Genomic DNA, 27,542 nt, shown 5'->3' with positions numbered 1-27,542 from the left:
TTCCTCTCCCCTCTACTGTATATTCCAAATGCAATAGAAAGCATTTCCTCCTACACTTTCCTCCTCTAGTAAGGTTCCTGTCCTTGAGCACTAAGCAATGACGGCCCTTATCTCAGCGTAACTCAGTTATAGCCATTTGAAAGGCATGCATGCATGGCTGTCCACTGAAGAAAGCATTCAAGAATGCATGTGCAATCAGAATTGATGATTGTGCGAAACAGATATAAATATAGGGAAGCACTTTATGTATTCTAATATTATCAACATGTGACTTTCTTTGAATAAAACATGGAGCGTTGCAAATGTTTATATCCACTACTTAAGTCTCAAGCTTCTTCGGTGTAAGCCCACTGTGATCGCCTGTGAATCTCTACCTTGTAGGTTTAATCCATTTGTAGGAATACCAATTGGGGGAGGGATAATGAATAATCATGTAAAGAAGCTCCTACCACATATCAGAATGGGCATACAGATGAACAATTAGTTTCCAACCCAGTGAAGAATGGGCGATAAACAGATTTTAGGATTATTTATGTACTCCAGAGTTTAATCTTAATGGGATAAAAGGAAGAGAGTCTTAGAAAAGCCACTGCTCTAGTACTGAAGATTATTTGACCGACCACTAACCTTAAATGCTGCCCATCACTATTTTTGTTCTTTTGGGTTTAAAGCGACAGTCCGGGCTCTAAGTGTTGTAAAATGAACTTGATGCTAATTGATGCATGCATTTAATGAGACAGGAAAATTTGTCTCATTTCCCCCCCCTTTCTCAGCCAGCTTTTGCTGAAGCAGGCAGTCTCTTTAAGCAGATGTTCAGGGAAAGAAAATGACAAAAAAACTGTTGATCCCCATAAGATTGTTAGAATGTGCAAATCAACTCCACCACCACAACTCTGTGTGAAATAAGTTATATAATTTATAGAGTACCAAAATGTATCCAGTCTGCTTGCATTATCTTTAGCATAAAGTTCTGTCACAGTCTGTCTTCATGTCAACGTTTCTTGCAAAAAGGACTGTAAGGCAGGAAAGGGTGATGACATCATAGGCAAATGAGAACGTCGATGGCGAAAGACTCTGTATTGGAAGATCACCTCAGTCGGTCAAAGTGATCACATCATACTCTATCTCCTGCTGTAGAGTGTCCTCTCTCTCTTCTGTGTACACTGTCTGCGTCGCTGCTGCATCTGCCACAGCTGGGGAGGGGACATGTGTTATACACGTTACATGACAAACCAGTTTTTTTTTTTTTTTTTACAATTATACATTGTTCTGACCTGTGACAGCGGAGTGTGCAGCAGCTTGAAGCTGTTCCTGTGTGAGGAGCTGCTGAGTAGGCGACATGGGGACAAAGTGAATCTGCAGAAAAAATAAACCAACGCTTAGAACCCTTACCACATCCAATTGTGGCGTTTACCCATAAAGAGTTTTAGTTTAATGGAGCACTGCCAGGAATGCTAGAGAATGTAGGATACCTGTGGATCTTGAAGGAATTGGGCTCCTGGCTCATACTGAATGTGGGTAATTTGCCCATCCTGAACCTGTAATACATATAAATTTCATTGAACTAATAAAGAAGAAAAACAAAATTATTTTACTAACACTAATAAATGCAAAAAGGCTGCGCTCAAAGCTAGAAAAAACCCAGAACAACGAATTGAGATTTATTCTGTAATAATCGCACGTGTAGAGTACAGAGTAAGTATATATTGCATATATTGTGTTGGTATATGTACTTACGTGATACCTTAGGAAGTTGCACCAATGCCTTTGAGTGCCCTTTTCAACATTGACTTAAATAAAATAATCTTGCTTGGGTTTTCCTAATGGCTGTAAACCTGAATAGTGGATGTACTGTACTGGACATGTTTAAGTTAGGTTTTGTTCCTTAAGATGCCATTTAAGTCCAGGCCTTTTTCTTTTTTTTTTTCATGTACACCAAAAGTAACCTAGTAGTCTGTGTACTATAATAAACCAGTCCTATGGCACGTAAACAATGTGCACATATATACATATCTATACACATATATATATATATATATATAACAAGCAATTGAACAGGTGTACCTAATAAAGCGGACAGTGTGTGTATGTATATATATATACACACACATATAATGTGTGTATAGTGTTAGAGTCAGTGGGTGTGGGTTAGTGAATGTTGTTGGATAGTGTGTGCATGTATATAATAGTGTGGTGTTAGCATGTGTGTGCATGTTACTGTATGGCATTATCATGTGTATATCCGCATGTACTGTTAGCGTGTATGTGTATTTGTGTATGAGATTAAACATGCCTGTGCATGAGTGTATGATGTTAGCGTGTAAGCTGTTAATGTTTGTGAGCATATAATAGCATGTGTGTGTATGGTGTTAAGTGCATGGTGTTAGCATGATTATTTGTGTTAGTAACAGGTGTTAGTATGTGTGGAAAAAAGGTTGGAAAAAAAGACCTAAGTCATCAAGTTCAACCCTTCTACCTACCCTTCCAAAAGAAAGCAAAAAAAAACCCCTAATTAAGCTACTTTAATGTTCATTTGACAAGTATGTTTGCTTTCGCACATTTCTAAGTACGTTTGTTATGCCAATATCCCCTTTCTTCTCTGTGGTCTTCTAAAAAGCAAACACTCAACATCAGATAAATTAGATCAATCACAACTTTTTTAGCCATCCTGTTAAGACTAATTACTGTAGGAAATTAACATTTCCACATGTTGGAGTTTGTGGAGGAATCAGAAAAAAGGGAATGCCAAAGCTACCTGAATATGGTGTCCCTCTGGCAGGACGACATACTCCTGTGGAATAAGGTGAGGCACACCTTCTTGGGAAATGATGTATTGCACCTAGAAAAAGAAATGGTGATGAATATATGTAGAATAATATGATAAACATTTCTACATGTTGATAGCTGAAAAAAACCATTAAATAAAGAGATTTTTTTTAAATCTTTTTACCTGGTTATCTGCTGTAACAAGCTGCTGGAGGGTCTGCCCATCAGCTGTTGTGATCTCCTGAATGTATGCTGTATTCTCCTATAAAAGTTACATACAAAATGCAATGGTGTTTTTATGCATCAAAATCACGCATAAGGTAATTAAAGCACATTACAAAGTCTGAACAATCCTGACCACTATCAGCATTAAAATAAAAATGTTTGTGTTTCTAACCTGGTTGGTTACAGTTTCTTCCTGAGTAAGAAATATATGCTCCTCTTCCAAAGACGGGGCAGTTGTAAGTTCTGAAAACAGAGAATGACTTGTTGATCCCATGAGGCAAATATGCTTGCCACAATATATGTACATGTTAAAATAATGTTTTCTTCTTGCATACACATAATACCTTCATTTTCAGGCTGCTGTGCGCTCACTCCGCCATGCAGACGCTGAATGTGGAACTTCAGGTGACCTTTCCTATTAAACCTAAAGTGTTACAAAATAACACATAAAAGGTGGAAAGAAACATAAAATGTTAAGTGTAATAAAAGAAAAAAGAGAAATAAAGACTTCTATATACAATAAATTGGGGCAGAAACAAAGAAGGTTAACTGAATGTGAATCTATAACAGTCAGGTTAAAAGGGATAGGAAGGTGAAAGAATGAAAACTGGAGTAAAAAAACAAGCTTGTTCACCTTTGTCCACATAAGTGGCAGGAGTGAGGTCTATGGTTGGTGTGTGTCATGGCGTGTCTGCTTAGATCCTTTTTATTCCTAGATGCAAAACTGCACTGATTGCAGCGGTGAGGACGGAGGTCAGAGTGCAGAGACATGTGATCCTAGAACATGGCATGGCATGTAAGACAATAATGAGACCTGACAGTTAGGAATTGATATTAGAGTACAGAATGACAGAAATAAAAAGATCTTATTTAGTGTTTGTGGAATTCACAAACGTATACACTTCCTGCGGGGTAAATTTAGTTTTTTGGCTAATGAGAAATTAATTGAGCAGTTCCACATGTAGGATCAGGAAACGCCTGTTAATGTCATTCACGTTAGGTTCGTGAATGACAAATAACTCCACTGTACAGCCTAAGATATACCATGGTGATCTGAGTAAAAGGTATGTATCACAGATTAAATCAACATTTAGGTGCTATACATACACGCTTTGGATACTGGAATTGCATATGACACATTCATATTTTCCCACAATGCATGTCGTACAACCAAAGCGCATTTAACAGTGTACAGGAATATTCAGAAATAGTAGGACGTCAATCCTCTACCTTCTAAGGCTTTAAAACTAGAATTAACTATTTATCATATGTAAGCCGGTAATGTAAGGAGACCCAAGCTAGTTATATATATATATTTTTGAGTTTCCCATGACTTCTGTTGCCATCTACTTCAAGCACCCAAAGATCCCAGTAAATCTATTCCAAAACAAGAACACCACCTGTTCTGTATGTACGTACTGCTGTGAATATATATGTACATACAACCTCCATTATGAGGCTGATGGTGTTACTGGTACTAAGTTTGCGCCTCTTGACATCATGTAACTTCTCGAGCCTGGTTAAACTTAAAGCGGAGCTAAAATGTAAAACGTGATCTATGACGCAAAACAACAAACTCAAAACATATTTCGGGAATATTTAGAATGCAGAAACGAACAGACGTGACAGGAAACAAGAAAAAAAATGTGTTAAAAATAAAAAGTAATGACAGGGGTGAGGTTATTGCCATACCCGAATTTCAGGCCAAGATGCTGCAACAAAGGTACAGTCGTGGCACTTGAATCCACTCCCTCCCTCCACGTGTGCTCTCTTGTGACTCTCCATCTCTGCTCGACCCCAGAAGGAAGAACCACAAATCTTACAAGAAAACTTCTTAGCCACAGGAGGTGGCGGAGAATGATCTGCTGCAACCTATGTTTAGAAAAAGAATAGAGCGAAAAAGAAAGTATTGAGGGAGAAGTAACAATTTAAAGCATACTGCATAACATTGGAAAGCCGTAAAGGCAAATATGGGGTCTGACCTGGGATTGCTGCGGTTTATGAAGAACCTGAAGTGTATTTTTGTCCTTCACTCTATCGTCCAGTATATGTTGAGGTGACTCTGGAGGGATTTCAGCATCACTGCAGCCAACAACAGAAATGTTTCAGGTTTCCTTGTCAACTTTCCCCTTAAGTTTTCTGATTGCCATCAACTCTCCACCCTTAAGCAATAACGGTTTCATTACCCTATCATTAAACAGCCTCGGCAATGCCATTGACTCCTCCAGCCCTTTCTAATTAACCAAAAATGTTTTCAACTCCAAATCATACCTGCAAAGTGATGTCTGGATGTTGTCTGTGTTTATTAGACTGTACTCAGCTGTTGTGAATGCGGTGTTAATAGTGATCTGCTGCACATCGGCTTCCTCATATCCGGTCTCTTGGACCTCTGTCACTTCTCTTTCATCCATATGCAAGGTCAGGACTTGAGCCATGTGTGGTTCCTGAGCACTGACCTCTGACCCTTGACCCTCACCACAGGAGCCTGATTTTACCACAGCCACCTGTTTTCAAAATAATCATAAAAGATGCTCATGTGCAGAGTGACCACATGGTCAGACAATTTAACACACACACACACAATATTCATACCATTACACCTTACAAAATATACATTATATATACTAGACATGTGCAGATGGGCAAAAAGTGACACATTTTTCAGTTTGTTTTTGGCCCGTTCATTTTCATGCTACGAATTTCGTTCCCTGCCCATTTGTTTCACCGACAAATTAAGGGGCATTTTGTTGCCCACTGCCCGCATTCACTCACTCTCCAAACTTTTCCCTACATTCTCTGCTGACCATCTTCTCTATATTATTCTATAATCTTCTTTCTTCGTCCGCATCTCTGCAGAATAACACAGCGGCAACCTTGATCAAAATGGCGGCACTGTGGTGACATACTTCCCGATACTCCAATTGAGGGAGATGACGTCACTGCAAGTGCAGCTATTTTGCACTCAGGTAAACTGAGGGCAATATGGCGGTGCTTGTGATGACACCTCCCTGATCTTCCAGTCGGGGTAGAGGAAGTCATCGCAAGCGTTATCATTTCGACCTCATGTGAAGGGAGGGTAATATGGCGGTGCTTGCGGCACCTTCCTCTTCCCCGATTGGAAGATTGGGAAGGACGTCACTGCGGCACCGCCATTTTGGCGATAGCTGCTGCCGGGGTATGTCTGGAGACGCAGACGAAGACAGCAGATTAAGGATTGAAGACTGAATAGAAAGGATAAGGGAGAGAATAGAAGATGCGGAAGCGGTCGCCAGAAGTGGAAGCAGTCTGCAGATTTAGAGTGTGCTAGTGAATGCAGACCCATGACTTTCAGATGAGAATTCTGAGCCTCTTGGTTCGTTTTCCTCCAATTTGTGGGGGGTCTGGCCTCGTTTTCAGGCCTTTGTATGAATTGTCAAATTAACCAAATTTCTGTGAAATTGCAATTCAAGGAGTCCAAATGCACAAGTCAAATATATAACAGTACTGTGGAAAAGTTTTATGCAGGAGTGAAAAAATGCTGTAAAGCAAGAACATATACATGGTTTTTTTTTTTTTGTTTTTTTTTTTTTTACAAAATGCAAAGCGAGTCAACAGAAGAAAAAATCAAAATTAAATCAGTATTTAGTGAGAACAACATTACATGGTGTTCTTTGCTTCTGGACACATACCTGTAGGGGGCCGCCCTGTCCATCCCTCTGTGCACTCATATTTAAAAGAAGGTCAAGAGCTGCGCGGGTTGTGAGGTCTTCTTCTTCACCTAAAATCAGAGTCAACAATAAAATCCTAGATCTGAAACTTTTATCTGGTTCTATGAATTGGAAAACAGAAACCTTCCCAGAACCTTGCCTACTTTACACATGTCTCTCACCTTGCTCATATATAATTGCAGCAGTTTCCAGTGTGTTCTGTGGCTGCGCATTCCCTGGTTGAGGTCCCTGTTGCAGCATGTGATAGGTAAGCTCTGTATGGGGATTCGGAGCCATTACACCACTCAGTGTCATCGAGGTGGGCTGGGTGAGCGTAGAAGACATAAAATAAAAAATGACATTGTCTTGAACACCTTGAGTGTGGGTTTTTCTGTAAAGCCATAGCCCTCCTTAGTAAATGTATCCAATATATCTGGTTATACATATATTATTTACCTCTGTGTACATAGACATTATCATCTATACTCTTCTTAGCCTTTTTCCTTAATCTTTCTAATTCTTCCATTCCAAGAACGACTAGTCACTCATCTCAGACTCACAGAAACTATCACCTTCACTATCGAATTAGTCTTTAGTCTTAAACAGTTACCTGGACTTCCTGGATTGCAGGTGCTGAAGCATCAGGGTTCTCAGGCTGAACGTGCTGCTGCTTTAGCTCCTCAATTTGCTGCAGGGAGAAGAATGGCCGGCGCCGGCAGGGGGTTTCCTCAGGGTTGCGTTGGACCCATTCTTGCAATAGATGTGCATGTCGACACTGCACATGGAGGCGCAGGTTCTTCTTGTGCTTGGTAGTGAAGTGACAATAGTCGCAGGCAAATGGCTTTCCACCTAAAAATATACAAGCCACATGGTTAAATTATTACGGTACAAAAATACAGCTAGTCTCTTCCAGGTAGCGTCCAAAGGACACCCATGCTATTTTAATAAACGCAAACCTGAGTGCTTGGTGGCTTCATGGGACAACAAAAAGTCCTGTCGGTAGGTGTGATATTTGCATTGACTGCATTTGAACGGCTTATCATTCATGTGGGTAAGTTGGTGATTCAGAAGCCGTTTCCGATCTTCACAGATATACTCGCAAAACTCACACTTATACCTGTAGGGGCACAGATTACGAGAATCAGTCAATGTCATCCGTGAATACCTGCTCTAGTAGATTTCAACTCCTTAAAATTTACTATGCATTTTAAAGGGTCATCCCTAGCTAAATTCTTGTGGGGGGTATTGCTGGCCCTGTATAATGTACAGTTCAATCAGCAAGGTGACTGAATGAATAAAACCAATTTTAATATGCTTTAAACAGGGCCATGGAACTATTCTTGGAGCAAAGCCCCCAGAGATTGGCTCTTCATAACGTAAAGGGAAATCCGTGAGATAATACTCCAGCTCTTCCACCAAGTACCTCTTTAGTGAATAAATCCAAAAGGATTGGATGTCTCGTTATATATTGGTTGCCTGCGTATACATGAGTTAGTTAAAGTTGTTTGCTTGGATTTTTGAAGCTGCACAAACATACAGATTGCCGTACCAAATATTACCGGTATTAATAAAAGGTGCACTGATGTGCGAAGATGCATTTTAGCCATTATGTTTAATCACATACCTCATTTTTTTTTTTTTATCTACATATGGACTTTAACCATTATGGTGCCATGCCAAAATTGATAATGGGATACAGTCAAAAAAATAAATAAAAAAATACAATATTATAGAAGAAAGCTCGCATTAAAATTGCTAATTAAATGTGTTAATTTGTATGGGTTTGTTTGAAATGGTAAGTATGATTTTAATTAGCATATATAACAACAGCTATAGTAATTTATGAAGAGGGTAGTGATGGAAAGGAATCTCATTCGAAAAGGATCAAACGCTCCGAGAATAAGCATAATGATTTAATCTGCAAACCAATTATATACGCTGCACGGTATACAAAGTTAATTGTGCAGAAGACATCCTAGGGACACTGGCGAGGGATTTCCTAATCAGCTCTATATTTAGCACGATCACATACAGAAGAGATTGAATTGTCACATATACATTTATGGTAATGACTGGCAGTTTTAGCAATTACATATGCCAGGTTTATTTATCAGGATTTCCTGATTGTAGGAATTCATTCTATTTCATTGCTAGGTGAAATGTTAACCTGAAATTTGGGGAACTCGCATTTTAAATAGTAACCATGCATTCATTACATATTTAAGTTGTCTAAAAACACATACAATAGATTTGGTTAAAACTGGCAGTTATTTACAAAAAAAAGTATATATATATTTCATAGAATCCCGGATTCTTACTGAGACGCTAATGCTAACGCTAATGGGTGTATTGTGAGATACTGTACACACACATATCCGCATGTAGACATGATGTTCCGCAGTGTATTTGAGGTGGTATTAGTTGTACAGAGCGGTTTGTAAGTCTAAGATTATTAGGGATGGTGGTTGTTACCTGCTGTTGTCCACACTTTGTAGGTGAGTAAGGAGGTGCATCTTGAATGTATACCGCTTTTTGAAAGCTTTTCCACACTATCAGGAACAAAAGAAAGCACATTGTAAGTACACATACAATACAATCTTTACAATGCACATTGAGCTGTGAATGTGTATGTTTATTACCTTGTCACACATGTGGGGTTTCTCAGCACTGTGCGTCTTCAAATGCTGAGTCAATCTCTTCTGCATGTTATAAACACGGTTACACACAGGACAGGGGTAGGAGGTAGGTTTCGTTACCTTGAGGAAGAAAAGAAGTTTCAGGTCCTTCTCAGTGCAGTTATTACGTGGGACGGTTGACAACAGAAAAGACAGTATAATATACATTGTGAGTTCAGATGAAAAGGGGTCCCGGGTACACAGAGTGCGCAATGTTAACAAAAGTTAAGGGAAAGTGTATATAAACAATGAGTATATGTTTGGCCAGTAAAATAAAAAATGCACTCACCAGGTCGTTGGTTGTCTTTCTAAAAGAAAACAGACAGTAAAAATGATGTCACTACTTAATTAACTGCAGCAATTACAATAGAAACCAACTAAACAAGCTGGAAATCTAATTAGATTCAACTTGATCAGGAATTCCGATGAAGCACAAACACAGCAAAACGCTTCATACATTATAAAATTCAGATACAGAGCTGCACTTGTATTTAAAAAACAAAAAAAGTGTCCCAAAATGTATAAAAAGGCCAAAATCTACATGCTGAGGCATCAGCTTGCTCAAAGACCAAACGGCTCTTTGCAGAGGATATGGTAAGGGAAGGGAAATCTGGAAATTGCGTGATGCAATTAATTGAATACAGAGATGTTTTACTTTTATTCAGTATTTTTACTCTTTATAAGTTATCTTTCGTGCAAACTTTTAAGAACTTTGTTTTTTTTTCTACACCGCCTCTAAGTAATCCACTCACCGTTCCTGCTTGTGCACAGCTGAATGTCTTATCACATCCTTCTTGTACACACTTGTATAATCACACTGATCACACTTGTGTGGCTTGTTTCCTTTGTGGTTATACATATGTTCCTGGTGGAAATCATTAAAGATAAACAAATAAAAAATGGAGTCTGGCCTTAACTGGATGCACTTTAACTCTGCTCCCTTCGCGTTTCATTTCCCTCTTCATCCCCCACAATTGTCAAGATGATTCTCTGTTTTAATTCTATTAAAGACCATTAAATAGTTTTGCTTGATTCACAGAGTTATTTTTCCAAGATTTCTATTTTTCTTCATCCCATGCAAGATCATAAATATTAATTTATTAAAACATACAATCGATACAAAAGTATCAAAGACTCACAATACACATTACACGCATAAAAGGTTAGAACTTTATTAGCCGAGTAGGATTAAAAAGCCAACTTTCAAGATAATATTTATTTTGCCGAAAAAGGCAAATAATGGTTATAGCATATTATCCACTTTTATTACATTTATTGCATAGTTAATACATAGTATTTATTTTCAATAGTGTATGAGAATCTTGTGAATCTATGTGAAAATATATCTGCAACAGTGTTACTTCTGACTGAAGGTATACTTGCACAAAATGTACATAAAAAAATATCCCCAAAATGTCTGTAAACGCCCTTTTTTCCTGAGCACTTGTCATGTGTAAAACGTGTTCCTCAGATATCTACAAATAGGACCCCTAATAAAACGCTTTCATTGTCCCATTCCTCCCATCCGCTCACCTTGAGTGAGGACCATCTCCGACACCGGTAATTACACTGCTGGCATCGGAAGGTCTGAGGATCGTTGCCATCATGAGAGCCGACGTGGAAGGTAAAATCTTCGTGTGTAAGAAAACGGGAGCCACACACGCGGCAGAGGAAGGGCCTGAGCAACTGCTTATTCGGTGATTTATAATACCTATGCATCAAAGACCTGATCAAATCCAGGGTCAAATGTAATGAACAAAAAAAACAAAAACTGACGTATTTTTCATTAATTCTGGAAGCAAATGTTCAAGCAAAAACAGAAGGGTTCGGTTTAACCCCTTCAGTCCCAGGGGTATTTGGTACCTTAAAGCCTTTTGCGCTATGTTGGTTCAGCAATTATTCTCCTTTCCTACGAATATTGTACCCATGGAAACTATATCTATTTTTCAAGGGGAGATAGAGCTTTCTTTTGATACCATAGTTAGATAATTAGCTGAAAATTTAGGATGAGAAATTTAGTAAAAACTAGTGAAAATTAGAAATGAAAACATATATATATATATATATATATATATATATAAAATTTTCCCCTCTGAATCCTCACAAAATTAGGTAAAGTGACTGAAAATCCCCTCCAAGTTTATCAATTCAGGTGTCCTGATTTCAGAAATACCAAATTTATAGGGAGTTTTTATGCTTATGGCTTAACGGGGGCAGGAGGGTTATACTGGGTAGATGGTGTGTTAGGGCAATGAGATGTAAGGGTTTTTTATTATTATCTTTTTTATTTTATTTTTTAAATTTTTTTGTATTTTGGTTTTTTAAATTGCACTGTTATCAGTGCAATGGTATGGTTTTCCGGCATTCGCGCAGGAAGCTATTACAGGAGATCGGGCAGCAGAAAAGGGTGAGTCCACCCGTGTAGCGGCAGGGATGTATCCCTGCCGCTACAAGAAGGGCAGGACGTACCGGTACATCCATAGGGGTTTCTTGTTATGCGTTTTTTGGATGTACCGGTACATCCATAGGTGAGCGAAGGGGTTAAATAAGGCATGTTTAGGTCCTTATCACGGCACCTGAAATTGGAAATCGTCAAGTCCCCAGTTAATGTGTTAAACTTAACAGAATAACGCAAAACAATGAAAAGCTTATAAGAATCTGTGCTTCTCCGACAAATGCACTACAGTCCACAGACAAGGAAAATAGTCCTACCTGCGGCTTTTGTATCTGCGGTATTTCTTCCCACGGAAATGTTTAGGAGGTCGCCCACGGGTTTTATTTAGAGGTTTCTGCTCCTCATGGATATTACAAGAGGGATCCTTGCTCTCAGTGACAGATGGACTAATGAGATCCTCAACTTTACTGTCACTGACAGGCAGTAAATCAGCGCCTATTTCTGGGCCTGCAAGGAGCACATATTGTTGAAGATGAGTTGAAGATTTCTTCGTCTAAGAAATTCAAACACAAAGTAATTATTCTCACCTTGGATACGCTGAATCTTGCGTGGACGACCAGGTCGCCTGCGAGGTCTTTCTTTAGCGAGGGTCCCATCAGCAAGTTCCAAGTTATGATCATGATTTGCTTCTTCACCTGGACTATAGTCACTGTCATCTGAAATACATAATTATACCAGGGATCATTTACTAAATTGCTAGTGCACTGACCATTGTGTTTTTACTGTGCTTTCACCCCTTAGGCATCGATGATGTAATATTACAACCCCACAGAACCATCACTTAATGGCAGAGGAAGTAATATTATGTTATTTTACATCAGCAAGTGTAACCTAGGTCATACTTGGTCAGCAATAGCCATATTTGCTGGCTCTGCTCAAACACAGCACTGACAACTTTCTATCAATACCAGAAAGGATCTTTGGGCACTTTCTTCCTGTGGTGTCCAGTGCGGGGATCACCGTTAGAAGATCACTCAAAAAAAATCTCTGAGAAAAATACAAATCAAATAATGATTATAATAATAAAAGTATTATATTAACACAATTTTTTAAAAATAAAAAGTATACATTCGTATTGTATGCATATATAATCTCATATCTGGCCCCCGGGAATCTTAGGACAAACCCTGTAAACTACAGTATAATCTGCCATTTATCACACAGTGAATTTCACTAAACCAAGCTGTGTTCTTGTGGAGCAAAGCATATGAAATTGACCTCCATTTGTATTTGTTAAAGCTTCACAGAAATGTGTATATTTTTACCATCTGGGTCATCTATTGCACCGGCATCTACAATATCATCTTCCTCCTCCTCGTCCTCTTCCCGTGATCGTGTCACCTTGCACACATTACCCTTTTGCTCATCCTTTGAGTCTGAGAAGCAAACATGAGAGGTTGTGGAACATTGTTTAATTTGTCAGAAATATGCATTTCCCTGTTGTTGATGACATACTTATTATCACGTTGTATTTGTCAACTTGAACACTCCATTTGATCAAAATATTAGGTTATTTCAGAAGTGTCCTCAGTCTCACTCTATATTGTTGACAAAGGATTGGAAGACCATGAGCACCAAAAGTTGGGCAAACTGAACTTCTACAGTAATTACTGGACGCTTATAAAAAAAAAATTAGCAGGACCATCTTTCCCCAAGGCTCACTACACTTAAGGTTTTTCACAGGAAACCACAGGAGGTAAGTGTATGTTGCATATTGGCAGTGGCCATCATACCTGGAGACTTGACAGGGCAAGCTAAACAGAGCTCTTCATTATTTGGAAGAGTGGACATAGCTAGCTGGTCATGTAGCTTGGGCAACCCCTAGATAGTTTTCAGTAGCCGGACAAGGGCTACTCCCCTACCAGGAGAAAAGTGACCCATACAAGCAGCCCTTCCCTCTGAGACTTAGGGTCAAACCAAGAGACTTTGGTGGATCGGGGGGGTCTGTCTGGGTATATGAGAACATGTGTCTTTGGGAATGTTACAATGGGTGCCTGGGTATGCTATCAAAAGTACGTCTGTAAACATGTGTCTTTGGATATGTAAGTGAAAGTGTGTATGTAGATATTTTAGTGCGTGAACATGGTGGTCAACATGTTGGTATGCGAGTTTGTGAACATGCAGCTTTTTTGGGTATGTTAGTATGTGTGTGTGGTTGTGTTAGTTTCAGTATTTGGGTGTGTGTGCATATGTGTTAGTGCCAAGCGTCTAGTCATGTTGACATGAGTGTCTGGACTCAACTTTGCCAAGATACGGCGGTCAGACATGGATTTTTCCCATGTTCCACCAACATCATGTCTATACACCAACTACAAAGTCTTTTCTTTACATTTTGTATATTTCTTTGGGAGGGTAGAGAACAATGTTGTGTCTATTCTTAATCAGAACGGGGGGGGGAGGGAGCCATGGGAATTAATTTTGCAACCTTCTGACTAGAAAATAAATACACATATTATTGTTTGCATATGGCCTTTACAATGGTTGACTTCAGAACATGGTCTTGGTACCTGTCTGGACGTGGCGCTCTCTGACATGGCGTAGTAGTGTCGTTTTGGAGGCACTTTTGTACTGGCACATCTTGCACTTGTATTGCTGCACCACAACCACCTCCATCATTCCTTCCAAAGCATCCATGTCAGACACTGCTTCGGGGCCACAGGAAGAGTCATGTGACAGAGACATCTCCCCTACAGCTACTGGACTCAGAGCAAGTGGGTAGCTTGGGCCAGCTGAAATACAGTGTAATTTTATTTCCACATAGTACCACAAATTTATACATATATACAAATAATATACAAAAACATACATATAAGGGCACACAGAAATCATCAATTGACTATGTTGAATAACACGTAGCTGGTAAATCAAGATACCAGGCAATTAACAGGACAACCGCCAAGACAATGGGGCTTTTTCACATTATGAAGGGCAAAGATATTTTGAAGGGCAAACACTTAGCTGGTTTTACTGCCAGCTAAAAGGGCTGAGCTGGTCCTGCATAATGCTTAATTCAGTGGGTGAGGATACATGATGTATAGTGAAGGAGCTGAAACAACTCTTCATTGAGTAAATAGACCCAAATTACTTCACTGAGGTGTCACAACGCTACCTGAAACGTAATCTTTCTAAAACTGAACTCATTATCTTCCCTCCCTCCATCTCCACTACCTGAATTCTCTATCACCATTAACAACACGACTATCTCTCCTACTAACCAGGCCCGATGCCTTGGGGTCATCCTTGACTCAAACCTCTCCTTCATCCCTCACATTCAGTCCCTCGCCAGATCCTGCCGCTTGCACCTAAAAACATATCTGCCCATTCCTCACCCAAGAATCCACAAAAACTCTGGTTCATTCACTTATCATTTCCCGTCTTGACTACTGCAACACTCTTCTGGTATGCACTCCGCTGTCTCGACTGTATCCTCTACAGTCTATCCTAAAAGCCGCTGCTAGGCTTATCTTCCTTGCACGTCGCTCCTCTTCTGCTTCCCCCCTCTGTGAAACCCTCCACTGGCTCCCAATTACCCTTAGAATTAAATTTAAGATCCTGGTACTGACATATAAGGCCATCCATAATACTGTTCCTCCGTACATTTCTGACCTCATTAGCAAATACTCTCCTACTCGTTCCCTACGTTCTTCCCACGGGCTAAGGCTCTCCTCCTCACTTATCACCTCTTCCTTTTCCCGTCTACAAGATTTCACTCGAGCTGCCCCATATCTCTGGAATCTACTCCCAAGGAACCTTCAGCATTCACCCTCCCTCCCGACATTCAAGAAACATCTAAAAACCCACTTCTTCAGAGAAGCATAACATCTTAGCTGCTAGAACTTCCTTGACATCGATCCAACCACCACACTACCTCTCACCCTTTCTCTATGCCTTATGTTTGTCACCCCATTTCCCTCTAGATTGTAAGCTTGCGAGCAGGGCTCTCTCCACCAAATGTATCGGTTTGTCTTAGTCTGTCAATTCTTGTCTTGTCCCCTTGAATTTATGTATTGTATTAAGCGCTGCGTAAACTGTTGGCGGTATATAAATAAAAGATAATAGTGTCATTGGTGAATATATATAAGCATTAAAGAGAGAACATATGAAGTTCTCAAACTAAAGTACTAATTGTATTCCAACAAGAAAAAAAGTCCTTCTTTGTCCCTAAATCTCACACTATTGTGTTAGAGCTTTGTACATTTATTCTTGCTCAGAAAATAAACCTGGTATTTTCTTTAAAAGTATATCCCAGCCCTGTTTTCATGGTAGCTGCATCTTGGAATCGAGGGGAACAGTTTGCATCTTTAAGTGTCTATTATATTTAATATTACCACTCTATTTTGTTATATAAAGGTTCTGACACATAACGTACCAGCCACACTCAAAACAGGATATGATATGTATAGACAGCAACAACTTCTGCAGGAAACATGTTAACTGGCAGCTGATGGGTTTATGGATAAAGTGATACCAGGTATTCTACACAATTTCACAATGAGTTCCAGCTTACCATCTTCTGGCTCCTGTAGGATCAGGTACTGAGTAATTCCAGGGTTCCTGCCCTCAGCACTTGTCAATATGCAGCCTGAGGACAAAGGACATCTTTCACACAAACATACACAGAATAAAGTAGTAACAATATGCAACAGGTGGTAAGCTACCATAGTTTATATGGAAGGAAGTAAACATCATGAAGAGAGGATAAATGCCCATATTTGCTGTATATATAATAGAGCCAGGCACTGGGTTGGGACAGATGCTGGTTTTTCCAGAGATAAAATAATGAAGTGTATAGGCCAAGATTCTCCTTGATTATGCCTTACCCTGGATCAGTTGAGGGTTGATAGAGCTGTGTATAATCCTGTCTACAGATGAACTGGTGGTATAGGTTGGTCCTGTGGCATCCGAGTGAAGCAGGACAGGTTGTGAAGTCTGAGTGAAAAGTGAATGACACATGGAACACACTCCTGGCACAGAGCATGAGACAGATGGACATGAATCTACCTGTGTGTGTGTCATTTGCTCCTGAAAAATGAAAACATAGGATAATAAGCGCCATGAAGAGTAGAAGGTGAAGGTAGAAATTGGTTGGGGTGGCTCTTGGGTATATTCACAAACCATGGAGTTTGTAGAACTGACCATTCCAGCTCCCTAACGTCACTATGCATTAAAACAACTCGCACCAGCGAGCATCTCCTGCAAGTGAAGAAGAGTTGGCTCTGTATAAAGCAAAGTTAAACCAGTGAGGTGACTTTCCAGAAAATGGCTCAGCCCATCTTACACACACACAAAAAAAAAATCACTGGTATTGGCCCATTACAATGAAGTCAGGAAGTTCATATTTTCAGCTCTTTTACAAACCACCGGAATAATGAATAGACCCCAAGGGATTGTATGAGCAAGGGACGTAGGGGTTGAAGAAGTAAAGTGGGGAGATTAAAAAGCCGTAAAATACATACTGTGTTTTCATTGGGCACTGAAACATCAGTCACCTCAGTGATCTTGTTATCTTGGTTCTCAATGGAGCTATTAGGATCGAGGCTCTGCATTGTGCACACCACTTGCGCTCTGCTCAGATTCTGCTCTATGTCCTGTGTTTCCATGTTCTCTAGGCTTTCTGGAATCCCAGAATCCTGTGGGTCCAAGTTATCCAGACTTTTTGTGGAGGAAGTAGCTTTGGTTTCCATGAAAGAGCTCTGTTCTATGCTGTCTGCACTTTGGCTCGGAGCCACATTGTGGTTATTGGTATCTGGTCTTTGACACAAAGCCTGATGCTGTGTACTTTGGCTAACATGGCCTTGTATGATCACCACCTCATGTGGGTCTATGTTAGCTGAATTTAGTATTGTATATTGTTCCTGGTTACCCTTGTTCTCTGACCTGTGATTTTGTGTGGTATTTTCTGGGATCAGTTCAATGCCAGAATCTTGTGTGCCTACGCTATTAGAACTTTGCTTGGTGCTGTACTCTTGGGAATCGAATGTCTCTTGTCTCTGGTCCACAGTGGGCTGCTGTGTGTTCATAACAATTGGATACTGAATTATATTAAGAGCCTGCACACCTATGTTGTCTTGGTGTTGTGTTACGACAACATGTGTGTTTTGGTCATCCGGGCTCAGACTTACGAGTAGATGCTCTGTATTAGTATTTTGTCTCATATCAGTCTCTTCGGCATCCATGTCATTAGTGCCCGGCTTAATGCAAGGTTCACAAACAGTCATTTTATGTAGGTTCTGGTCCATGCTCAGATCCTGGGTCTCCAACGTTCTCACAGCATCCTCTGTTGTGTTAACGTGTGCATTATGTGGAACATCAACATATATTGATTCAATTGTCTCTTCTTCAACTTTCTCAAAGACAGTCTCTTCCACAACCTGTCCCTGAACATTCATTTTCACAGGACTCGAATTCTACAAGAAAGAAACAAATTAGTGAGACAAAATATGGTGGTGACTTTCTAGTACTGTGCAATAATCATCAGCTCCAGAGAGGCAGGCAAAAATTTCACAAACTTTAAGTCTCAAAGAATTAATTGTCTCTGTATGTTACTACAGGGGCAAAATGATGCCTTAAAAAGCAAAAATGATAAAAGAGGAATGGAAAACCCCTGCGAAGTTCCCAGGAAATAAGGCAGGTGTTGTGTCTGGTTCTCTCTGACACTTAAACCATGTGTGCATGAATCACTGCAGAGGAAGTGAGCAGGTCCCAAGGGTGAGTCACAAAAACTGCATACTTCCGTAAAAATACATGTACATACAAGCATTATTTGGTGTGATCAAACATGGAAAACGATAGCTAATAAACACTACGCTATGTGCATCCTTTTGTGTCTTAGTATGATTATATATTGGATTTTGTTTCTATTTATTGACCATGCCAGGTTATTTTCTATTGATAATTTAATTGATTCAGTGGTGCTTCCAGGATACCAGGAAATTTCCTGATAAGCCATCGGACCTGGGTCTGTGCCGAGGCGAGGGGTGCAGCACAACCAGGCTCCACGAGAGCCGGTCTGGGTAGCCGCCACATGCTGCCAGATAAGCAGAACTGGTTGAGGAGATCATGGATTTGAATTATGCATTTTATTAATATGATTTAATACAGTATATATTTGTAATGAATTATTTGTAATTTTGTTTCATAATTAATTTTGTATTTTGTATCATTTTTGTACAATCACTGCTTAGTTAGTCAATGGTTATTTATTCTCTAATCAGCAATCAGTCTTAAAAGAACCACAAACAGGATGGCTGATGATACTTTACTGTACAAATTAAGGTTGTAAGTGATGGTTGATGTTAATTATACCCACCCTCACATTGGTACCAAGCTTATGAGAAAGCGCCAGTTGGGCGCAAAATGTGGCAAGCCTCCTAGTCTACGTGTATACTAGCACTGGTTAATCAATAAAATACACTTAAAAGCATCAGACCGTGTGAGGTTACATAGTTACATAGGCTGAAAAAAGACATGCGTCCATCAAGTTCAGCCTTTCCCATATCGGTTAATTGCTGTTGAGGTCTTCTTTTGCTTTCTGCTGGCATGCTTGGTCCCATTTGGAGGGTACCAGGTCCAGTCTTTTACGGTTAATCCGAATAGAAGAACAGCTGTGAGATCAATACTTGGCATGCAACCTGCTGTACTTAATTGCTGATAGTCTGTCACTTCAGACCTCAGCTTCCTCACCATCTAGCACAACACTCCAGTGTTTTATGTCAGACGATGGGATTAGAAGTCATATCCTGGCAACTCAACATGCGTACTGCCAGGGAGCACCAATACAGAGGTCTGAAGTAACAGACCTCATGCTCCCAATATAGTACGAAATGAGAGGGACAGGAAGAGGAGAAAAGTTAAGAGATGGGAAAAACAGGCGGTAGATGAGGGGTAAAAAGGGGTACAGTAAGGGCATGCGTGTGCCAGGATGTTTGTGTGTATGCGCAAGTGGCAATGTGTATGTATGTATGAATATATGTATGGGACAGCTCTATACTTACACATACACACAATCTAACACGTGATACATACATACCTACACACGGCCTTTCCAACACCATATAGTTGCGCATACATACACTCCATACACTTCCATATAACTACATGCACACATACACAACCTCTCTAAGCAGCATACACTTACTCATACATACATTTTAGGATATTTATCCTAAAAATGTTATAGGCATTTCTTTAAATCCTTAAGTTTCTCATTTGATCTATACACACAATGCGTGGTTTGCATGTGTTACTCAGTTGATTTCTCTGTTTTCTTGTGGTTCTTATTTGATCCATACCCGCAATGCAAGGTGTTACTCAGTTTATCTGTTGGTTTACGATGCATAACTACTGAACAGTTTAAACTGAAAGATTACCTACAGACTAGTGTGCACACGTGAAGGATTAATAAAATTCTGTTTTGACTGATGGAGTCAGTTGCCAATTGGATTTATAGTTATGTCAACATGGACATCAGTTGTTGTTCCTTATCCTGCCCGGTCCATATGACATGAAGTTCACAAAACTCTGACCCTGTTGAGTAAGAGCTGTTAAATTGTTTCAGTTAATATATCCTTATAAAAAATCCCCAGGATTAAAGATCATTTGGAATCAAGTGAATAAAAAGATACTTTCTTATTTTTGAGTAATGTTAGCTTTGGTAAAGCACTAGTCCTTTTTTATAGTTATTTAAGAGAGTAATCGTTACAATGCAAATGTCTTCTTCCAAAATGTTTATATTGGTCACAAACTCAAACAGCAATTCATTTTCTTTTAAGTTAATTAGTGGTAATATTATTGCAATGTCCGCAAAGTATAGGTAAAAAAAGTATATCTAAAATTCTCCCACCCTTTATCATTGGGTATGCCAATATTAAGCTGGCACAGGGATAAAAAATAAACTATACTGTGCCCAGCCCAGTAAGGCCCCAGGGCCTTCACAATACAAGGTTTTAGAAATTTTGATTCCACTATTAACAAAGGTCTTGAATTCTGTCTCAGAGGGATCCCAATTCCAATCACATTCCCTTTCGGCCAACATTACTTTGCTCCCAAAAGAAGTAAAGGAGCTGACACTGCCTTCAGACTACTGCGCAACCTCACTGCTAAATGCAGACAAGGATATTTGTGAAGGTCCTCGCAACTAGGATTAAACGGGATTAAAACGGGTTTGGCCTCAACCGAACAGGGTTTTTTCCCAGGTAGGGAGGTCAGAGACAACACAATGAGAGTTCCCAACCTCGTGCACTTGTCCAGTCCCACAGACCTTAACCACCTTTTGAAATTTCTATCGGTACTAGGCAGGATTGCCTCCTCTCCCTTTTACTACTTATCTTCACCCTGGAGCCCCTTCACAGAGGTGATCAGGGGTAACCCGGCTATATCAGGCTTTCAAAGTCCACAGGGATATAAAATCCTCACATATGTTGACAACTTGCCATTTACTGTTTTATGACCCCTGAGCCCTATGCCAAAAATTCTTGACGAACTACGGGTCCCTCTCAAACTATGAAATTATTTGGGACAAATATGAAGTGTTGAACCTCTCACGCTATCCCCTATCTGCCTTCTCCTTTAAATGGTACCAGAAGCAGCTAAAGCATCTGGCTCACAAAGGACCTGGGCCACATGTTCCTCAAAAAACCTTGAGGTGTTGGCTTCCACGTTTGGCCAGGATATGAAGGCCTAGGTCTACTGCATTTCTTCTGTTATGTGCGCATCAATGCCATTAAAATTAATCTGTTGCCTAGAACCCTCTTTTTTTAAAGAATTCCTATACATATTAAACATATTTAATACTAAAATTTGCCTGTCGAGGATCCTCTCCCAGATTGTTTTAAAGTTCTTACCTTCCCTAAGCGGAATGGGGACTAACCCTCCTAGACTTACAAAAATACTATTGTGCGTCTCATTTGCCTCAAAGTGGTCTGTCAGTTCGTAGAATATGCTCTTGGTGGAACTGGAACAAGCCCAGTCGTGATCCATTTGGGAAACTGCCTATGGATCCCCCTGGAATCACTGAAGTCGGTGGTTCCCTCGCACCACTCCATTTGGCAGCTGGGGAGGGTCGGGGGACACTTTTCGTCCCACCCTTCTCTAATGTTGCCTCTCACCCAAACCTTCCAGTGGGGATGGAAAGGGGGTCCTACAAATGACTGTTTCAGTAAGGTTTTCTCAGGTCTTCACAGGATGGGGAAATCCCCTTATAACAATTGGTTGTCCCAACAATTGGTTCCTGACATTCGGCCAACAGGTTTGGAGAAGTTTGTTAAGGCTCTCCTATGCAGGCACAAGGATGCCTCTCCCAGGAACAGAGCCCTTAAAAGGGGTCCGATTCCCATTACTAGGGTACAAGAGATGTGGTACACCACCACCCTCAGGATATAGAGGATAGGACCCGCTATGTTGGTGTTGCCATGAATCAGAGGGTTGTTTTATCCCCCTCTGGTAGAATTGTAAACTTGTGGGGCCATTTTGGGTAGAGGTTCGCAATGTGATCGCATAGGTGGTAAATGTCCTGCCTTCCTTGACTTCCAGTGAGATGCTTCCCCACCGTTCCTGCCTGAAGATGTCCACATACAAACATGCTCTTACAATTCACTTACTTCATGCTGCAAAGTGCGTGGGGTCCACTACTGTCCCCTCCATTAGGCAATGGGTCGATAAGGTTGAGGAGACCAGGGCAATGGAGTAGTTGGTGAAACAGTTAAATACGAGATTTATGAGGCGACCTGACTGCTATAGATCCAGTTCACCATTTCCAGAATATTCAGTGCATTGGCGGGGTCAAGCTCTGCTTAGGACATTACCTTTGGTTCCTTTACCCTAAAATCGCACATCGTGTTTTAGTATAACCTCATCTGATATTTTCTGATCACAGTGATCAGTGTATTTTTTTTTCAATGAAGGGAATTGGAGGTGGATTAGAGTGGGGTTAGTCAGGGACTGGATAATACTATCCACCACTTCTTATACATCTGTCAAACATTCTTGCAGAGGCTCATACCCCTGAGAGGAACATATGCATTGATGGATCACTTGTGGTGTAAGAGGTTTTTTTTTTTTTAAAGTGACAGTCTAGTACCCCATACACCAAAACCAAGGATTAACGCGTACTTAAGCACAAGTACTTAAACATACATAACCTATCCTCAGTAAGAGTACTTTCTGCAAATGAACGCTCGCCCTTTCTCTGTGACTTATGTTTGTTACCCCATTCCCTCAAGATTGTAAGCTTGCGAGCAGGGTTCTCTCCCCCCAATGTATCGGTTTGTCTTAGTCTGTCAATTCTAGTCTTGTCATATCCCTTGAATATGTGTATTGTATTAAGTGCTGCATAAATTGTTGGCTCTATATAAGTAAAAGATCATAATAATGAATGATGGTGGGGTCTCCCAGTACTCTCGGGTGAGCTAGCTCTGGGGCCGACTGATGGTGGGTATAACACACATGAGGGAAAATCCTCCTGGCTTTTGAAAAGGGGGCAAAATGTTCATTTAAATTGCATTTGATGGCTGAAGCGAACCTTAAAGCACTATATACTCTCCATTTATGCCACTACATTTTACAAGTTGCACGAAAGTACCATGGAGTATCTATCGGGGGGGGGGGGGGGGACATAATTAAGATCCTTCTGGCTGCTCAAACTTTTTCCTCAAGCAGTAGGACATTTGTGCCAAATAAAAGAATAAAAGGTCTCAACCTTTACATTGATGCTTAACAAAACTAATTGAAATGTTTATAGTATATTGACACAAATAAACCAAACATATATACATTCAACAAAAAAAAAAAATACATATTATAGGGTCAGGGTTAATATAGGTCAGACGGTTAGCGTAGAGTAATGTGACTCTACTTCAGCCATATAAACGTAACGCAGGTTTTTTTTTTTTTATATGCCACTTATTTTCATATCCACGAATATGTATTAAAATATCCAATACCACGACAGAGGGGTAAAGAGACACTTATTCAAAGCCATCCTATTAATACACACACGTTTCCAAATCCCGGGGTCCTGCACCCGGGCTGCCCTTGAGCCGCCTGCGCTCAGTCGCCATCTTGGTGTTTACTGCAGAAAGCTACGCTAGCTAATTACAGAGGCTTCTAGAAGGCTTGGGAGCATTTGACTATGACTTTCACTTATTCTTACCTCTCTTGCCCTCGTTTCTGTACTGTCAGCGGCGTTATCTTGTAAACTGGAACCGTATAATACTCCGTTCCGGCACTTCCGTGGGCACCAATAGATCACGGTGGCGACTAATTCTATCCGGCTGATGGACAAGTGACGTTTACACCATGTGACTCGAATGGTCATGTGGCGTATAGGGATTACAGGAAGGGTCTGGGCGGGATGATTAAATGGAGAGAACGGGTTATGCGTGTCGGAGTTTCAAACGCTTTACAGGAAGTAGCAATACATGCGTATTTCTTAAAATGTATTGTGCGTTCATGGCGGCTTCCTTTCTAGATGATAATTATGTTTTTAATTATATTTATTTAAGATTTCATTTTGATGCATATTTCTAAGGCCAGGTCAGCATCAAGATATAAATAAAATAAGGGGTACCACTAAGCGCTTAACCATGCAGGTTAATACCATGAACCAACAATCACTCCTTTGTCCGTGCAGTAATTGGGCAGAGGTCCTAGAACTATGGCTAGGCCATTGCAATAAAGAGGTTATCAAGAGTTAAGATCACCAAAAGCGGTGTACGTGATGATACTTAAGTGAGAAGACAAGTATGAAATGTTAGCAGGGAAATTTTAATTTAGCGATTCATCCAAATACTAAATAAAATCCAGCAATATGAAATAACGCAAAGAGTGTGAGAAACCGTCTGATGTGTTTTGTCACTTAGCGAGTAGTCGTGTTCATGGAAACACTGGGAACGCCAACGTTCCGCCACATATGAGCAGTGACGCAACCCGGAAGGGAATGCGCGATCGGGCAGTTTACAGTGTAACAGCTTACCGGCTTTCATGCTGGAAGCTGTTACAGGAGATCGGACAGCAGAAAGCCGGAAATGTCGGCTTCTGCTGTCAGTGGGGAGTCTCCCGTGCAGCGGCAGGGATGTGTCCCTGACGCTGCACGAAGGGCTGGACGTACCGGGACGTCCATAGGGGTTTCTTAATAGGCGTTTTTTGGACGTCCCGGTACGTCTATAGGGGATTGAAGGGGTTAAAATAAAAAATGTTTATTATGAGCAAGTGCCAAAAATCATGTCATGGAAAAAGTTTAAATAAAAGCATTTCGAATACCCAATGGGTGTCTAATTTGAAAAAAAAAATGGTTTGATGGGGTAAATTGGAGTGGCCGGTTTCAAAGATAGGGCATGGGCACAGAATGACCAAAATGGAAAAAAATACCAGACAAACCAATGCCTGGGTGGTATCACTGTAATCAAAAATGTTGCTGAACATATATTGGGATGTTGTGTGACAGTGACATGTACCAAGAGCTGTAAATTCACACCTGAAGTACATTTTATGTGACAAAAAATAAGGGATAAAATACCACCATTTAAAATACCTTGGGGTGTCTAGTTTTCAAAAATATATGGCTTGATGGGGTAAAATGAATTAGCCGGATTCAAAGATGGCCCACTTAGGACACGGGGGCAGTAGGACCAGATGTTAAAGTTAGAAGTTGAAAAATGTTACCTCCCAAACAACCCGACAAACCCATACATGGGTATCACTGTACTCGGGAGCTAAACGTGAGCACTGCAAAAGGTGTTAAAACAGCCTTAATCCCAAAGGGTACAATAAATAAAAAAGCCTGGTCCTTAAGGGGTTAAATATGAAAAAATAGTTTACACGTGAATTAATATTTACTAGTAAAACTTTTTTCCTTTAGGGTAGTCTTATATTCAGGCTTTTTAGTTTTTTTCTAAATTAATATTCAAATTTTGGGGGGTCGTCTTATAATCAAGCAAATACGATAATTTATTGATTTATAATGTACCATGTACAATGGGTAAACAGCACAACAGGTGCATCACATAACAATTAGGATTTACAGAAACAAAGGGTGATGAGGGCCATGCCCTAAAGAGCTTACAATCAAGATATTGACTACTTTAGAGTAAGGAGTCTGGAATACAGAATTTCTCCTTGTTTTGGACATGTTCCCCTCAAATGGGAACTACCATTTTTTTACTAGTATCACATTAAACATTCTTTTCAAATTATTGCATGATTTTAGTTTATAGATAATACAATACTTTCAGAGAGCTGTGTATTTGTCATATGTACATGCTCTAGCTCTGCTACCTAGCCAATCTACTAGCCAAAACATCTACTCCTTTTCAAAAAATTTAAAAAATCCTAATCACCCAAACACTGATGCTCTGAGTAATGGAAATCCATAGAGGATTTCTATAGAGGAAATCCATAGATAGCCTTTCTTCGTATTACACAAAATTCCTCCGTCTTTGTATTTGACGAAATTTGTCCAACGTTTTCAAAAATCGCTTTGGTTTGTCTGGTTGCAAAGGAAACGAGAAAATAACATGTGGAAGTGGAATTTGAGACCGATGGATGGAAGAAAGTGGGTCAAAATTAGCTTAGAGTTATAGAGTTAAGGTTAAGGATAGTAGTGGACTGGTTAAATGATCTTAATTAAATCACAACTTTAGAGGGGCTTTTAGAGGCTCACCAAGTCCCACACAGAAGAATCTCACTCTCTAAAATGGTTAGATGCAACACAGCAGTGTTACATAAAGCAGTCACAGTAAAAGGAACGGATCCCCTGCCTGCTCTGCTCTTATATAGGCTTGTTTCATTACTAGTCTGCTTTTTTTTTCTTTGAAAGATGCAGCAGCTCTCAGGATGATGTGACAGTGAGTGATAGGACAAAGAAGATCAGCTCACTCATCTTAGATGGTGAAATTTCCCTCCTCCTAGTAAAGTTAAAATGTACAACGAACTTTTACGAAATAAATAAAAAACGAACAATGGATGAAATGGCAACATTTGGCATGTAAGCGCATTCGTCTGAAAATGTAGTTTTTTGTACAAGCAGGACATCATTAGCATTGCCATAAATAATTGGCTTGCTGTCGTATTTCAGCATGGAAAGTCATCCACAATATCACAACTACTAACAATGGCAGCCACCTAGTCCGCAGATAAAAAAGTGCATCCATGTTTTCTTAAATTGTAAAAACCACATTACAGAATACAATACTTTATTTAAGGTTCAAAGAAAAATATTTTTCCATGAGACTCCCCTTCAAATGGGAATCTGTCGCATCATCAAACCATACATTTCACAGTTCAGTATAAAAACTAGCATTTGTAATAGAGTTGGCAAGGTAAATTAAACAAAATATAACAATTAGCAATAGTGGTGTCTTTTTAAACAGAAACTCGCTCCATTTCTATGTATTATCTCAATACGGTATGGTCCCCTTCAGACACTTTATTACTCACTTTTTCTTGGTGGACCTATCTCAGTTGTTTCATTTAGAGACCTATATTTCATTAACATTCCCAGACAAGAAGTCTTCGGGCTTCCTCCGGTGAAAATTATAGGTATCAGCATCAGCACTTTACCATGGCATGCAGACAAAAACAAGTTCCTAGTCCAAGGGGTTTTTACATTACTGCAGATTCCCATCCTACAAAGACAATTGTCTCTTTACCAGGCTTAGCTTGTTAGGATGATTGATATGGAAAGGTATCCTCAGGTACAGAGTTAATCATCAACAACTATAAGGTGTTTCATAATTCATG

At 39.9% G+C, this 27,542-nt stretch overlaps 1 pseudogene; it reads right to left on the bottom strand.

Moving 5' to 3' along the window:
• Positions 1 to 1,092: 1,092 nt before the first annotated feature.
• On the bottom strand, positions 1,093 to 24,120 carry LOC149276417 (zinc finger protein 335-like; annotated as a pseudogene).
• Positions 24,121 to 27,542: the final 3,422 nt, after the last annotated feature.

This window comes from Sceloporus occidentalis, unplaced genomic scaffold, assembly GCF_023333645.1.
Source record: "Sceloporus occidentalis isolate IW3139 unplaced genomic scaffold, rSceOcc1.0.p SCAF_240, whole genome shotgun sequence".
NCBI lineage: Eukaryota > Metazoa > Chordata > Lepidosauria > Squamata > Phrynosomatidae > Sceloporus > Sceloporus occidentalis.
The sequence above is the reverse complement of the archived record's forward strand: the minus strand, read 5'-3'. Positions and strand labels throughout refer to the sequence as shown.